Here is a 15,975-nt window from a genome sequence, read left to right as displayed (position 1 = left end):
ATTTAAAAATTTAAATACTAAATTTTAAACATTTAATTATTAAAGCTTTAAATTTTAAAATTTATAAATTTAAATACTTACTTTTAAAAATTTAATTATTAAAACTATAAATTTTACAATTTAAAAATTTAAATATTAAATTTTAAAAATTTAATTATTAAAACTTTAAATTTTAAAATTTAAATATTTAAATACTAAATTCTAAAAATTTAATTATTAAAGCTATAAATTTTAAAATTTATAAATTTCAATACTAAATTCTAAAAATTTAATTATTAAAACTTTAACTTTTAAAATTTAAAAATTTAAATACTAAATTTTAATAATTTAAAAATTTAAATACTCAATTTTAAAAATTTAATTATTAAAACTTTAAATTTAAAAATTTAAAAATTTAAATACTAAATTTTAAAAATTTAATTATTAAAACTTTAAATTTAAAAATTTAAATATTTAAGTACTAAATTTTAAAAATTTACTTATTAAAGCTATAAATTTTAAAATTTATAAATTTAAATACTAAATTTTAAAAATTGAATTATTAAAACATTAAATTATAAAATTTTAAATTTTAAATACTAAATTTTAAAAATTTAATTATTAAAACTTTAAATTTTAAAATTTAAAAATTTAAATTTTAAAATTTATAAATTTAAATACTAAATTTTAAAAATTTAAATATTAAAACTTTAAATTTTATAATTTAAAAATTCAAATACTAAATTTTAAAAATTTAATTATTAAAACTTAAAATTTTAAAATTTAAAAATTTAAATTTAAAAATTTAAAAATTTAAATTTTAAAATTTAAAACTTTAAATTTTAAAATTTAAAAATTTAAATACTAAATTTTAAAAATTTAAATATTAAAACTTTAAATTTTAAAATTTAAATATTTAAATACTAAATTTTAAAAATTTAATTATTAAAGCTATAAATTTTAAAATTTATAAATTTAAATACTAAATTTTAAAAATTTAATTATTAAAACTTTAAATTTTAAAATTTAAAAATTTAAATACTAAATTTTAAACATTTAATTATTAAAGCTTTAAATTTTAAAATTTATAAATTTAAATACTTACTTTTAAAAATTTAATTATTAAAACTTTAAATTTTACAATTTAAAAATTTAAATACTAAATTTTAAAAATTTAATTATTAAAACTTTAAATTTTAAAATTTAAATATTTAAATACTAAATTCTAAAAATTTAATTATTAAAGCTATAAATTTTAAAATTTATAAATTTCAATACTAAATTCTAAAAATTTAATTATTAAAACTTTAACTTTTAAAATTTAAAAATTTAAATACTAAATTTTAATAATTTAAAAATTTAAATACTTAATTTTAAAAATTTAATTATTAAAACTTTAAATTTAAAAATTTAAAAATTTAAATACTAAATTTTAATGATTTAAAAATTTAAATACTCAATTTTAAAAATTTAATTATTAAAACTTTAAATTTAAAAATTTAAAAATTTAAATACTAAATTTTAAAAATTTAATTATTAAAACTTTAAATTTAAAAATTTAAATATTTAAGTACTAAATTTTAAAAATTTACTTATTAAAGCTATAAATTTTAAAATTTATAAATTTAAATACTAAATTTTAAAAATTGAATTATTAAAACATTAAATTATGAAATTTTAAATTTTAAATACTAAATTTTAAAAATTTAATTATTAAAACTTTAAATTTTAAAATTTAAAAATTTAAATTTTAAAATTTATAAATTTAAATACTAAATTTTAAAAATTTAAATATTAAAATTTTAAATTTTATAATTTAAAAATTCAAATACTAAATTTTAAAAATTTAATTATTAAAACTTAAAATTTTAAAATTTAAAAATTTAAATTTAAAAATTTAAAAATTTAAATTTTAAAATTTAAAACTTTAAATTTTAAAATTTAAAAATTTAAATACTAAATTTTAAAAATTTAAATATTAAAACTTTAAATTTTAAAATTTAAATATTTAAATACTAAATTTTAAAAATTTAATTATTAAAGCTATAAATTTTAAAATTTATAAATTTAAATACTAAATTTTAAAAATTTAATTATTAAAACTTTAAATTTTAAAATTTAAAAATTTAAATACTAAATTTTAAACATTTAATTATTAAAGCTTTATATTTTAAAATTTATAAATTTAAATATTTACTTTTAAAAATTTAATTATTAAAACTTTAAATTTTACAATTTAAAAATTTAAATACTAAATTTTAAAAATTTAATTATTAAAACTTTAAATTTTAAAATTTAAATATTTAAATACTAAATTCTAAAAATTTAATTATTAAAGCTATAAATTTTAAAATTTATAAATTTAAATACTAAATTCTAAAAATTCAATTATTAAAACTTTAACTTTTAAAATTTAAAAATTTAAATACAAAATTTTAATAATTTAAAAATTTAAATACTTACTTTTAAAAATTTAATTATTAAAACTTTAAATTTTACAATTTAAAAATTTAAATACTAAATTTTAAAAATTTAATTATTAAAACTTTAAATTTTAAAATTTAAATATTTAAGTACTAAATTTTAAAAATTTACTTATTAAAGCTATAAATTTTAAAATTTATAAATTTAAATACTAAATTTTAAAAACTGAATTATTAAAACTTTAAATTTTAAAATTTAAAAATTTAAATACTAAATTTTAAACATTTAATTATTAAAGCTTTAAATTTTAAAATTTATAAATTTAAATACTAACTTTTAAAAATTTAATTATTAAAACTTTAAATTATAAAATTTTAAATTTTAAATACTAAATTTTAAAAATTTAATTATTAAAACTTTAAATTTTAAAATTTAAAAATTTAAATTTTAAAATTTATAAATTTAAATACTAAATTTTAAAAATTTAAATATTAAAACTTTAAATTTTATAATTTAAAAATTCAAATACAAAATTTTAAAAATTTAATTATTAAAACTTAATATTTTAAAATTTAAAAATTTAAATTTTAAAATTTAAAAATTTAAATACTAACTTTTAAAAATTTAATTTCAAAACTTTAAATTTTAAAATTTAAAAATTTAAATACTAAATTTTAATGATTTAAAAATTTAAATACTCAATTTTAAAAATTAAATTATTAAAACTTTAAATTTAAAAATTTAAAAATTTAAATACTAAATTTTAAAAATTTAATTATTAAAACTTTAAATTTTAAAATTTAAATATTTAAGTACTAAATTTTAAAAATTTTCTTATTAAAGCTATAAATTTTAAAATTTATAAATTTAAATACTAAATTTTAAAAATTGAATTATTAAAACATTAAATTATAAAATTTTAAATTTTAAATACTAAATTTTAAAAATTTAATTATTAAAACTTTAAATTTTAAAATTTAAAAATTTAAATTTTAAAATTTATAAATTTAAATACTAAATTTTAAAAATTTAAATATTAAAACTTTAAATTTTATAATTTAAAAATTCAAATACTAAATTTTAAAAATTTAATTATTAAAACTTAAAATTTTAAAATTTAAAAATTTAAATTTAAAAATTTAAATTTTAAAATTTAAAACTTTAAATTTTAAAATTTAAAAATTTAAATACTAAATTTTAAAAATTTAAATATTAAAACTTTAAATTTTAAAATTTAAATATTTAAATACTAAATTTTAAAAATTTAATTATTAAAGCTATAAATTTTAAAATTTATAAATTTAAATACTAAATTTTAAAAATTTAATTATTAAAACTTTAAATTTTAAAATTTAAAAATTTAAATACTAAATTTTAAACATTTAATTATTAAAGCTTTAAATTTTAAAATTTATAAATTTAAATACTTACTTTTAAAAATTTAATTATTAAAACTTTAAATTTTACAATTTAAAAATTTAAATACTAAATTTTAAAAATTTAATTATTAAACCTTTAAATTTTAAAATTTAAATATTTAAATACTAAATTCTAAAAATTTAATTATTAAAGCTATAAATTTTAAAATTTATAAATTTAAATACTAAATTCTAAAAATTTAATTATTAAAACTTTAACTTTTAAAATTTAAAAATTTAAATACTAAATTTTAATAATTTAAAAATTTAAATACTTAATTTTAAAAATTTAATTATAAAAACTTTAAATTTAAAAATTTAAAAATTTAAATACTAAATTTTAAAAATTTAATTATTAAAACTTTAAATTTTAAAATTTAAATATTTAAGTACTAAATTTTAAAAATTTACTTATTAAAGCTATAAATTTTAAAATTTATAAATTTAAATACTAAATTTTAAAAATTGAATTATTAAAACTTTAAATTATAAAATTTTAAATTTTAAATTCTAAATTTTAAAAATTTAATTATTAAAACTTTAAATTTTAAAATTTAAAAATTTAAATACTAAATTTTAAACATTTAATTATTAAAGCTTTAAATTTTAAAATTTATAAATTTAAATACTAACTTTTAAAAATTTAATTATTAAAACTTTAAATTATAAAATTTTAAATTTTAAATACTAAATTTTAAAAATTTAATTATTAAAACTTTAAATTTTAAAATTTAAAAATTTAAATTTTAAAATTTATAAATTTAAATACTAAATTTTAAAAATTTAAATATTAAAACTTTAAATTTTATAATTTAAAAATTCAAATACAAAATTTTAAAAATTTAATTATTAAAACTTAATATTTTAAAATTTAAAAATTTAAATTTTAAAATTTAAAAATTTAAATACTAACTTTTAAAAATTTAATTTCAAAACTTTAAATTTTAAAATTTAAATATTTAAATACTAAATTCTAAAAATTTAATTATTAAAGCTATAAATTTTAAAATTTATAAATTTAAATACTAAATTCTAAAAATTTAATTATTAAAACTTTAACTTTTAAAATTTAAAAATTTAAATACTAAATTTTAATAATTTAAAAATTTAAATACTTAATTTTAAAAATTTAATTATTAAAACTTTAAATTTAAAAATTTAAAAATTTAAATACTAAATTTTAAAAATTTAATTATTAAAACTTTAAATTTAAAAATTTAAAAATTTAAATACTAAATTTTAAAAATTTAATTATTAAAACTTTAAATTTTAAAATTTAAATATTTAAGTACTAAATTTTAAAAATTTACTTATTAAAGCTATAAATTTTAAAATTTATAAATTTAAATACTAAATTTTAAAAATTGAATTATTAAAACATTAAATTATAAAATTTTAAATTTTAAATACTAAATTTTAAAAATTTAATTTTTAAAACTTTAAATTTTAATATTTAAAAATTTAAATTTTAAAATTTATAAATTTAAATACTAAATTTTAAAAATTTAAATATTAAAACTTTAAATTTTATAATTTAAAAATTCAAATACTAAATTTTAAAAATTTAATTATTAAAACTTAAAATTTTAAAATTTAAAAATTTAAATTTAAAAATTTAAAAATTTATATTTTAAAATTTAAAACTTTAAATTTTAAAATTTAAAAATTTAAATACAAAATTTTAAAAATTTAAATATTAAAAACTTTAAATTTTAAAATTTAAATATTTAAATACTAAATTTTAAAAATTTAATTATTAAAGCTATAAATTTTAAAATTTATAAATTTAAATACTAAATTTTAAAAATTTAATTATTAAAACTTTAAATTTTAAAATTTAAAAATTTAAATACTAAATTTTAAACATTTAATTATTAAAGCTTTAAATTTTAAAATTTATAAATTTAAATACTTACTTTTAAAAATTTAATTATTAAAACTTTAAATTTTACAATTTAAAAATTTAAATACTAAATTTTAAAAATTTAATTATTAAAACTTTAAATTTTAAAATTTAAATATTTAAATACTAAATTCTAAAAATTTACTTATTAAAGCTATAAATTTTAAAATTTATAAATTTAAATACTAAATTTTAAAAATTGAATTATTAAAACATTAAATTATAAAATTTTAAATTTTAAATACTAAATTTTAAAAATTTAATTTTTAAAACTTTAAATTTTAAAATTTAAAAATTTAAATTTTAAAATTTATAAATTTAAATACTAAATTTTAAAAATTTAAATATTAAAACTTTAAATTTTATAATTTAAAAATTCAAATACTAAATTTTAAAAATTTAATTATTAAAACTTAAAATTTTAAAATTTAAAAATTTAAATTTAAAAATTTAAAAATTTAAATTTTAAAATTTAAAACTTTAAATTTTAAAATTTAAAAATTTAAATACTAAATTTTAAAAATTTAAATATTAAAAACTTTAAATTTTAAAATTTAAATATTTAAATACTAAATTTTAAAAATTTAATTATTAAAGCCATAAATTTTAAAATTTATAAATTTAAATACTAAATTTTAAAAATTTAATTATTAAAACTTTAAATTTTAAAATTTAAAAATTTAAATACTAAATTTTAAACATTTAATTATTAAAGCTTTAAATTTTAAAATTTATAAATTTAAATACTTACTTTTAAAAATTTAATTATTAAAACTTTAAATTTTACAATTTAAAAATTTAAATACTAAATTTTAAAAATTTAATTATTAAAACTTTAAATTTTAAAATTTAAATATTTAAATACTAAATTCTAAAAATTTACTTATTAAAGCTATAAATTTTAAAATTTATAAATTTAAATACTAAATTTTAAAAATTGAATTATTAAAACATTAAATTATAAAATTTTAAATTTTAAATACTAAATTTTAAAAATTTAATTTTTAAAACTTTAAATTTTAAAATTTAAAAATTTAAATTTTAAAATTTATAAATTTAAATACTAAATTTTAAAAATTTAAATATTAAAACTTTAAATTTTATAATTTAAAAATTCAAATACTAAATTTTAAAAATTTAATTATTAAAACTTAAAATTTTAAAATTTAAAAATTTAAATTTAAAAATTTAAAAATTTAAATTTTAAAATTTAAAACTTTAAATTTTAAAATTTAAAAATTTAAATACTAAATTTTAAAAATTTAAATATTAAAAACTTTAAATTTTAAAATTTAAATATTTAAATACTAAATTTTAAAAATTTAATTATTAAAGCCATAAATTTTAAAATTTATAAATTTAAATACTAAATTTTAAAAATTTAATTATTAAAACTTTAAATTTTAAAATTTAAAAATTTAAATACTAAATTTTAAACATTTAATTATTAAAGCTTTAAATTTTAAAATTTATAAATTTAAATACTAACTTTTAAAAATTTAATTATTAAAACTTTAAATTATAAAATTTTAAATTTTAAATACTAAATTTTAAAAATTTAATTATTAAAACTTTAAATTATAAAATTTAAAAATTTAAATTTTAAAATTTATAAATTTAAATACTAAATTTTAAAAATTTAAATATTAAAACTTTAAATTTTATAATTTAAAAATTCAAATACAAAATTTTAAAAATTTAATTATTAAAACTTAATATTTTAAAATTTAAAAATTTAAATTTTAAAATTTAAAAATTTAAATACTAACTTTTAAAAATTTAATTTCAAAACTTTAAATTTTAAAATTTAAATATTTAAATACTAAATTCTAAAAATTTAATTATTAAAGCTATAAATTTTAAAATTTATAAATTTAAATACTAAATTCTAAAAATTTAATTATTAAAACTTTAACTTTTAAAATTTAAAAATTTAAATACTAAATTTTAATAATTTAAAAATTTAAATACTTAATTTTAAAAATTTAATTATTAAAACTTTAAATTTAAAAATTTAAATACTAAATTTTAAAAATTTAATTATTAAAACTTTAAATTTTAAAATTTAAATATTTAAGTACTAAATTTTAAAAATTTACTTATTAAAGCTATAAATTTTAAAATTTATAAATTTAAATACTAAATTTTAAAAATTGAATTATTAAAACTTTAAATTTTAAAATTTAAAAATTTAAATACTAAATTTTAAACATTTAATTATTAAAGCTTTAAATTTTAAAATTTATAAATTTAAATACTAACTTTTAAAAATTTAATTATTAAAACTTTAAATTATAAAATTTTAAATTTTAAATACTAAATTTTAAAAATTTAATTATTAAAATTTTAAATTTTAAAATTTAAAAATTTAAATTTTAAAATTTATAAATTTAAATACTAAATTTTAAAAATTTAAATATTAAAACTTTAAATTATAAAATTTTAAATTTTAAATAATAAATTTTAAAAATTTAATTATTAAAACTTTAAATTTTAAAATTTAAAAATTTAAATTTTAAAATTTATAAATTTAAATACTAAATTTTAAAAATTTAAATATTAAAACTTTAAATTTTATAATTTAAAAATTCAAATACTCAATTTTAAAAATTTAATTATTAAAACTTTAAATTTTAAAATTTAAAAATTTAAATAATAAATATTAAAAATTTAATTATTAAAACTTTAAATTTTAAAATTTAAAAATTTAAATTTTAAAATTTAAAAATTTAAATTTTAAAATTTAAAAATTTAAATACTAAATTTAAAAAATTTAATTATAAAAACTTTAAATTTTAAAATTTTAAAATTTAAAAATTTAAATACTAAATTTTAAAAATTTAATTATTAAAATTTTAAATTTTAAAATTTAAAAATATAAAAATTTAAATACTAAATATTAAAAATTTAATTATTAAAACTTTAAATTTTGAAATTTAAAAATTTAAATTTTAAAATTTAAAACTTTAAATTTTAAAATTTAAAATTTTAAAAACTAAATTTTAAAAATTTAATTTCAAAACTTTAAATTTTAAAATTTAAAAATTTAAATACTAAATTTTAATAATTTAAAAATTTAAATACTTAATTTTAAAAATTTAATTATTAAAACTTTAAATTTAAAAATTTATAAATTTAAATACTAAATTTTAAAAATTGAATTATTAAAACTTTAAATTATAAAATTTTAAATTTTAAATACTAAATTTTAAAAATTTAATTATTAACACTTTAAATTTTAAAATTTAAAAATTTAAATACTAAATTTTAATGATTTAAAAATTTAAATACTCAGTTTTAAAAATTTAATTATTAAAACTTTAAATTTAAAAATTTAAAAATTTAAATATTAAATTTTAAAAATTTAATTATTAAAACTTTAAATTTTAAAATATAAATATTTAAGTACTAAATTTTAAAAATTTACTTATTAAAGCTATAAATTTTAAAATTTATAAATTTAAATACTAAATTTTAAAAATTGAATTATTAAAACTTTAAATTATAAAATTTTAAATTTTAAATACTAAATTTTAAAAATTTAATTATTAAAACTTTAAATTTTAAAATTTAAAAATTTAAATTTTAAAATTTATAAATTTAAATACTAAATTTTAAAAATTTAAATATTAAAACTTTAAATTTTATAATTTAAAAATTCAAATACTAAATTTTAAAAATTTAATTATTAAAACTTAAAATTTTAAAATTTAAAAATTTAAATTTTAAAATTTAAAAATTTAAATTTTAAAATTTAAAACTTTAAATTTTAAAATTTAAAAATTTAAATACTAAATTTTAGAAATTTAATTTCAAAACTTTAAATTTTAAAATTTAAAAATTTAAATACTAAATTTTAATAATTTAAAAATTTAAATACTCAATTTTAAAAATTTAATTATTAAAACTTTAAATTTAAAAATTTAAAAATTTAAAAATTTAAATTTTAAAATTTATAACTTTAAATTTAAAAATTTAAAAATTTAAATACTAAATTTTAAAAATTTAATTTCAAAACTTTAAATTTTAAAATTTAAAAATTTAAATACTAAATTTTAATAATTTAAAAATTTAAATACTCAATTTTAAAAATTTAATTATTAAAACTTTAAATTTAAAAATTTAAAAATTTAAAAATTTAAATTTTAAAATTTATAACTTTAAATTTTAAAATTTAAAAATTTAAATACTAAATTTTAAAAATTTAATTTCAAAACTTTAAATTTTAAAATTTAAAAATTTAAATACTAAATTTTAATAATTTAAAAATTTAAATAATAAATATTTAAAATTTAATTATTAAAATTTTAAATTTTAAAATTTAAAAATTTAAATTTTAAAATTTAAAAATTTAAATTTTATAATTTAAAAATTCAAATACTAAATTTTAAAAATTTAATTGTTAAAACTTAAAATTTTAAAATTTAAAAATTTAAACTTTAAAATTTAAAAATTTAAATTTTAAAATTTAAAACTTTAAATTTTAAAATTTAAAAATTTAAATACTAAATTTTAAAAATTTAATTTCAAAACTTTAAATTTTAAAATTTAAAAATTTAAATACTAAATTTTAATAATTTAAAAATTTAAATACTCAATTTTAAAAATTTAATTATTAAAACTTTAAATTTAAAAATTTAAAAATTTAAATACTAAATTTTAAAAATTTAATTATTAAAACTTTAAATTTTAAAATTTAAAAATTTAAATACTAAATTTTAAAAATTTAATTTCAAAACTTTAAATTTTAAAATTTAAAAATTTAAATACTAAATTTTAATAATTTAAAAATTTAAATACTCAATTTTAAAAATTTAATTATTAAAACTTTAAATTTAAAAATTTAAAAATTTAAAAATTTAAATTTTAAAATTTATAACTTTAAATTTTAAAATTTAAAAATTTAAATACTAAATTTTAAAAATTTAATTTCAAAACTTTAAATTTTAAAATTTAAAAATTTAAATACTAAATTTTAATAATTTAAAAATTTAAATAATAAATATTAAAAATTTAATTATTAAAATTTTAAATTTTAAAATTTAAAAATTTAAATTTTAAAATTTAAAAATTTAAATTTTATAATTTAAAAATTCAAATACTAAATTTTAAAAATTTAATTATTAAAACTTAAAATTTTAAAATTTAAAAATTTAAACTTTAAAATTTAAAAATTTAAATTTTAAAATTTAAAACTTTAAATTTTAAAATTTAAAAATTTAAATACTAAATTTTAAAAATTTAATTTCAAAACTTTAAATTTTAAAATTTAAAAATTTAAATACTAAATTTTAATAATTTAAAAATTTAAATACTCAATTTTAAAAATTTAATTATTAAAACTTTAAATTTAAAAATTTAAAAATTTAAATACTAAATTTTAAAAATTTAATTATTAAAACTTTAAATTTTAAAATTTAAAAATTTAAAAATTTAAATACTAAATTTTAAAAATTTAATTATTAAAACTTTTAATTTTAAAATTTAAAAATTTAAATATTTAAAATTTAAAAATTTAAATACTAAATTTAAAAAATTTAATTATATAAACTTTAAATTTAAAAATTTAAAAATTTAAAAATTTAAATACTAAATTTTAATGATTTAAAAATTTAAATACTTAATTTAAAAATTTAATTATTAAAACTTTAAATTTAAAAATTTAAAAATTTAAATACTAAATTTTAAAAATTTAATTATTAAAACTTTAAATTTTAAAATTTAAATATTTAAATACTAAATTTTAAAAATTTAATTATTAAAACTTTAAATTTTAAAATTTAAAAATTTAAATTTTAAAATTTAAAAATTTAAATTTTAAAATTTATAAATTTAAATACTAAAGTTTTAAAATTTAAATATTAGAACTTTAAATTTTATAATTTAAAAATTCAAATACTAAATTTAATTATTAACACTTTAAATTTTAAAATTTAAAAATTTAAATTTTAAAATTTATAAATTTAAATACTAAATTTTAAAAATTTAAATATTAAAACTTTAAATTTTATAATTTAAAAATTCAAATACTAAATTTTAAAAATTTAATTATTAAAACTTAAAATTTTAAAATTTAAAAATTTAAATTTAAAAATTTAAAAATTTAAATTTTAAAATTTAAAACTTTAAATTTTAAAATTTAAAAATATAAATACTAAATTTTAAAAATTTAATTTCAAAACTTTAAATTTTAAAATTTAAAAATTTAAATACTAAATTTTAATAATTTAAAAATTTAAATACTCAATTTTAAAAATTTAATTATTAAAACTTTAAATTTTAAAATTTAAAAATTTAAATAATAAATATTAAAAATTTAATTATTAAAACTTTAAATTTTAAAATTTAAAAATTTAAATACTAAATTTAAAAAATTTAATTATAAAAACTTTAAATTTTAAAATTTAAAAATTTAAAAATTTAAACTTTAAAATTTAAAAATTTAAATTTTAAAATTTAAAACTTTAAATTTTAAAATTTAAAAATTTAAATACTAAATTTTAAAAATTTAATTTCAAAACTTTAAATTTTAAAATTTAAAAATTTAAATACTAAATTTTAATAATTTAAAAATTTAAATACTCAATTTTAAAAATTTAAATATTAGAACTTTAAATTTTATAATTTAAAAATTCAAATACTAAATTTTAAAAATTTAAATATTAAAACTTTCAATTTTTAAATTTTAAAATTTAAAGTTTTAATATTTAAATTTTTAAAATTTAGTATTTAAATTTTTAAATTTTAAAATTTAAAGTTTTAATAATTAAATTTTTAATATTTAGTATTTAAATTTTTAAATATTTAAATTTTTAAATTTTAAAATTTAAAGTTTTAATAATTAAATTTTTAAAATTTAGTATTTAAATTTTTAAATTTTTAAATTTAAAGTATTAATAATTAAATTTTTAAAATTGAGTATTTAAATTTTTAAATTATTAAAATTTAGTATTTAAATTTTTAAATTTTAAAATTTAAAGTTTTGAAATTAAATTTTTAAAATTTAGTATTTAAATTTTTAAATTTTAAAAGTTAAAGTTTTAATAATTAAATTTTTAAAATTTAGTATTTAAATTTTTAAATTTTAAAATTTAAAGTTTTGAAATTAAATTTTTAAAATTTAGTATTTAAATTGTTATATTTTAAAATTTAAAGTTTTAATAATTAAATTTTTAAAATTTAGAATTTAAATTTTTAAATTTTAAAATTTAAATTTTTAAATTTTAAAATTTAGATTTTTAAATTTTAAAATTTAACGTTTTAATAATTAAATTTTTAAAATTTATTATTTAAATTTTTAAATTTTAAAATTTAAAGTTTAAATAATTAAATTTTTAAAATTTAGTATTTAAATTTTTAAATTTTAAAAGTTAAAGTTTTAATAATTAAATTTTTAATTTTAGTATTTAAATTTTTAAATTTTTAAATTTAAATTTTTAAATTTTAAAATTTAAAAATTTAAATGCTAAATTTTAAAAATTTAATTATTAAAACTTTAAATTTTAAAATATAACAATTTAAATACTAAATTTTAAAAATTTAATTTCAAAACTTTAAATTTTAAAATTTAAAAATTTAAATACTAAATTTTAAAAATTTAATTATTAAAACTTTAAATTTTAAAAATTTAAAAATTTAAATACTCAATTTTAAAAATTTAATTATTAAAACTTTAAATTTAAAAATTTAAAAATTTAAATACAAAATTTTAAAAATTTAATTATTAAAACTTTAACTTTTAAAATTTAAAAATTTAAATACTAAATTTTAAAAATTTAAATATTAAAACTTTAAATTTTAAAATTTAAAAATTTAAAGTTTTAATATTTAAATTTTTAAAATTTAGTATTTAAATTTTTAAATTTTAAAATTTAAAGTTTAATTTTAAAAATTTAATTATTAAAGCTTTAAATTTTAAAATTTAAAAATTTAAAAATTTAAATGCTAAATTTTAAAAATTTAATTATTAAAACGTTAAATTTTAAAATTTAAAAATCTAAATTTTAAAATTTAAAAATTTAAATTTTAAAATTTAAAAATTTAAATACTAAATTTTAAAAATTTAATTATTAAAACTTTAAATTTTAAAATTTAAAAATTTAAAAATTTAAATACTAAATTTTAAAAATTTAATTATTAAAACGTTAAATTTTAAAATTTAAAAATGTAAATTTTAAAATTTAAAAATTTAAATTTTAAAATTTAAAAATTTAAATACTAAATTTTAAAAATTTAAATATTAAAACTTCAAATTTTAAAATTTAAAAATTTAAATAATAAATTTTAAAAATTTAATTATTAAAACGTTAAATTTTAAAATTTAAAAATTTAAAAATTTAAATTTTAAAATTTAAAAATTTAAATACTAAATTTTAAAAATTTAATTATTAAAACTTTAAATTTTAAAATTTAAAAATTTAAATACTAAATTTTTAAAATTGAATTATTAAAATTTTAAATTTTAAAATTTAAAATTTTAAATTTTAAAATTTAAAAATTTAAATTTTAAAATTTAAAAATTTAAATTTTAAAATTTAAAAATTTAAATTTTAAAATTTAAAAATTTAAATTTTAAAATTTAAAAATTTAAATTTTAAAATTTAAAAATTTAAATTTGAATATTTAAAAATTTAAATTTTAAAATTTAAAAATTTAAATACTAAATTTTAAAAATTTAATTATTAAAACTTTAAATTTTAAAATTTAAAAATTTTAAAATTTAAAAATTTAAAAATTTAAAAATTTAAATACTAAATTTTAATAATTTAAAAATTTAAATACTCAATTTTAAAAATTTAATTATTAAAACTTTAAATTTATAAATTTAAAAATTTAAATACTAAATTTTAAAAATTTAATTATTAAAACTTTAAATTTTAAAATTTAAAAATTTAAATATTTAAAAATTTAAATACTAAATATTAAAAATTTAATTATTAAAACTTTAAATTTTAAAATTTAAAAATTTAAATTTTAAAATTTAAAAATTTAAATTTAAAAATTTAAAAATTTAAATACTAAAATTAAAAATTTAATTATTAAAACATTAAATATTAAAATTTAAAAATTTAAATGCTAAATTTTAAAAATTTAATTATTAAAACTTTTAATTTTAAAATTTAAAAATTTAAAAATTTAAATACTAAATTTTAAAAATTTAATTATTAAAACGTTAAATTTTAAAATTTAAAAATCTAAATTTTAAAATTTAAAAATTTAAATTTTAAAATTTAAAAATTTAAATACTAAATTTTAAAAATTTAATTATTAAAACTTTAAATTTTAAAATATAACAACTTAAATACTAAATTTTAAAAATTTAATTATTAAAACGTTAAATTTTAAAATTTAAAAATCTAAATTTTAAAATTTAAAAATTTAAATTTTAAAATTTAAAAATTTAAATACTAAATTTTAAAAATTTAATTATTAAGACTTTAAATTTTAAAATTTAAAAATTTAAATACTAAATTTTAAAAATTTAATTTCAAAACTTTAAATTTTAAAATTTAAAAATTTAAATACTAAATTTTAATAATTTAAAATTTTAAATACTCAATTTTAAAAATTTAATTATTAAAACTTTAAATTTTAAAATTTAAAAATTTAAAAATTTAAATGCTAAATTTTAAAAATTTAATTATTAAAACGTTAAATTTTAAAATTTAAAAATCTAAATTTTAAAATTTAAAAATTTAAATTTTAAAATTTAAAAATTTAAATACTAAATTTTAAAAATTTAATTATTAAGACTTTAAATTTTAAAATTTAAAAATTTAAATACTAAATTTTAAAAATTTAATTATTAAAACTTTTAATTTTAAAATTTAAAAATTTAAATACTAAATTTTAAAAATTTAATTATTAAAACGTTAAATTTTAAAATTTAAAAATCTAAATTTTAAAATTTAAAAATTTAAATTTTAAAATTTAAAAATTTAAATTCTAAATTTTAAAAATTTAATTATTAAAACTTTAAATTTTAAAATATAACAATTTAAATACTAAATTTTAAAAATTTAATTTCAAAACTTTAAATTTTAAAATTTAAAAATTTAAATACTAAATTTTAAAAATTTAATTATTAAAACTTTAAATTTTAAAAATTTAAAAATTTAAATACTCAATTTTAAAAATTTAATTATTAAAACTTTAAATTTAAAAATTTAAAAATTTAAATACAAAATTTTAAAAATTTAATTATTAAAACTTTAACTTTAAAATTTTAAAAATTTAAATACTAAATTTTAA

This window comes from Aethina tumida, chromosome 1, assembly GCF_024364675.1.
Source record: "Aethina tumida isolate Nest 87 chromosome 1, icAetTumi1.1, whole genome shotgun sequence".
Lineage (NCBI taxonomy): Eukaryota > Metazoa > Arthropoda > Insecta > Coleoptera > Nitidulidae > Aethina > Aethina tumida.
The sequence above is the reverse complement of the archived record's forward strand: the minus strand, read 5'-3'. Positions refer to the sequence as shown.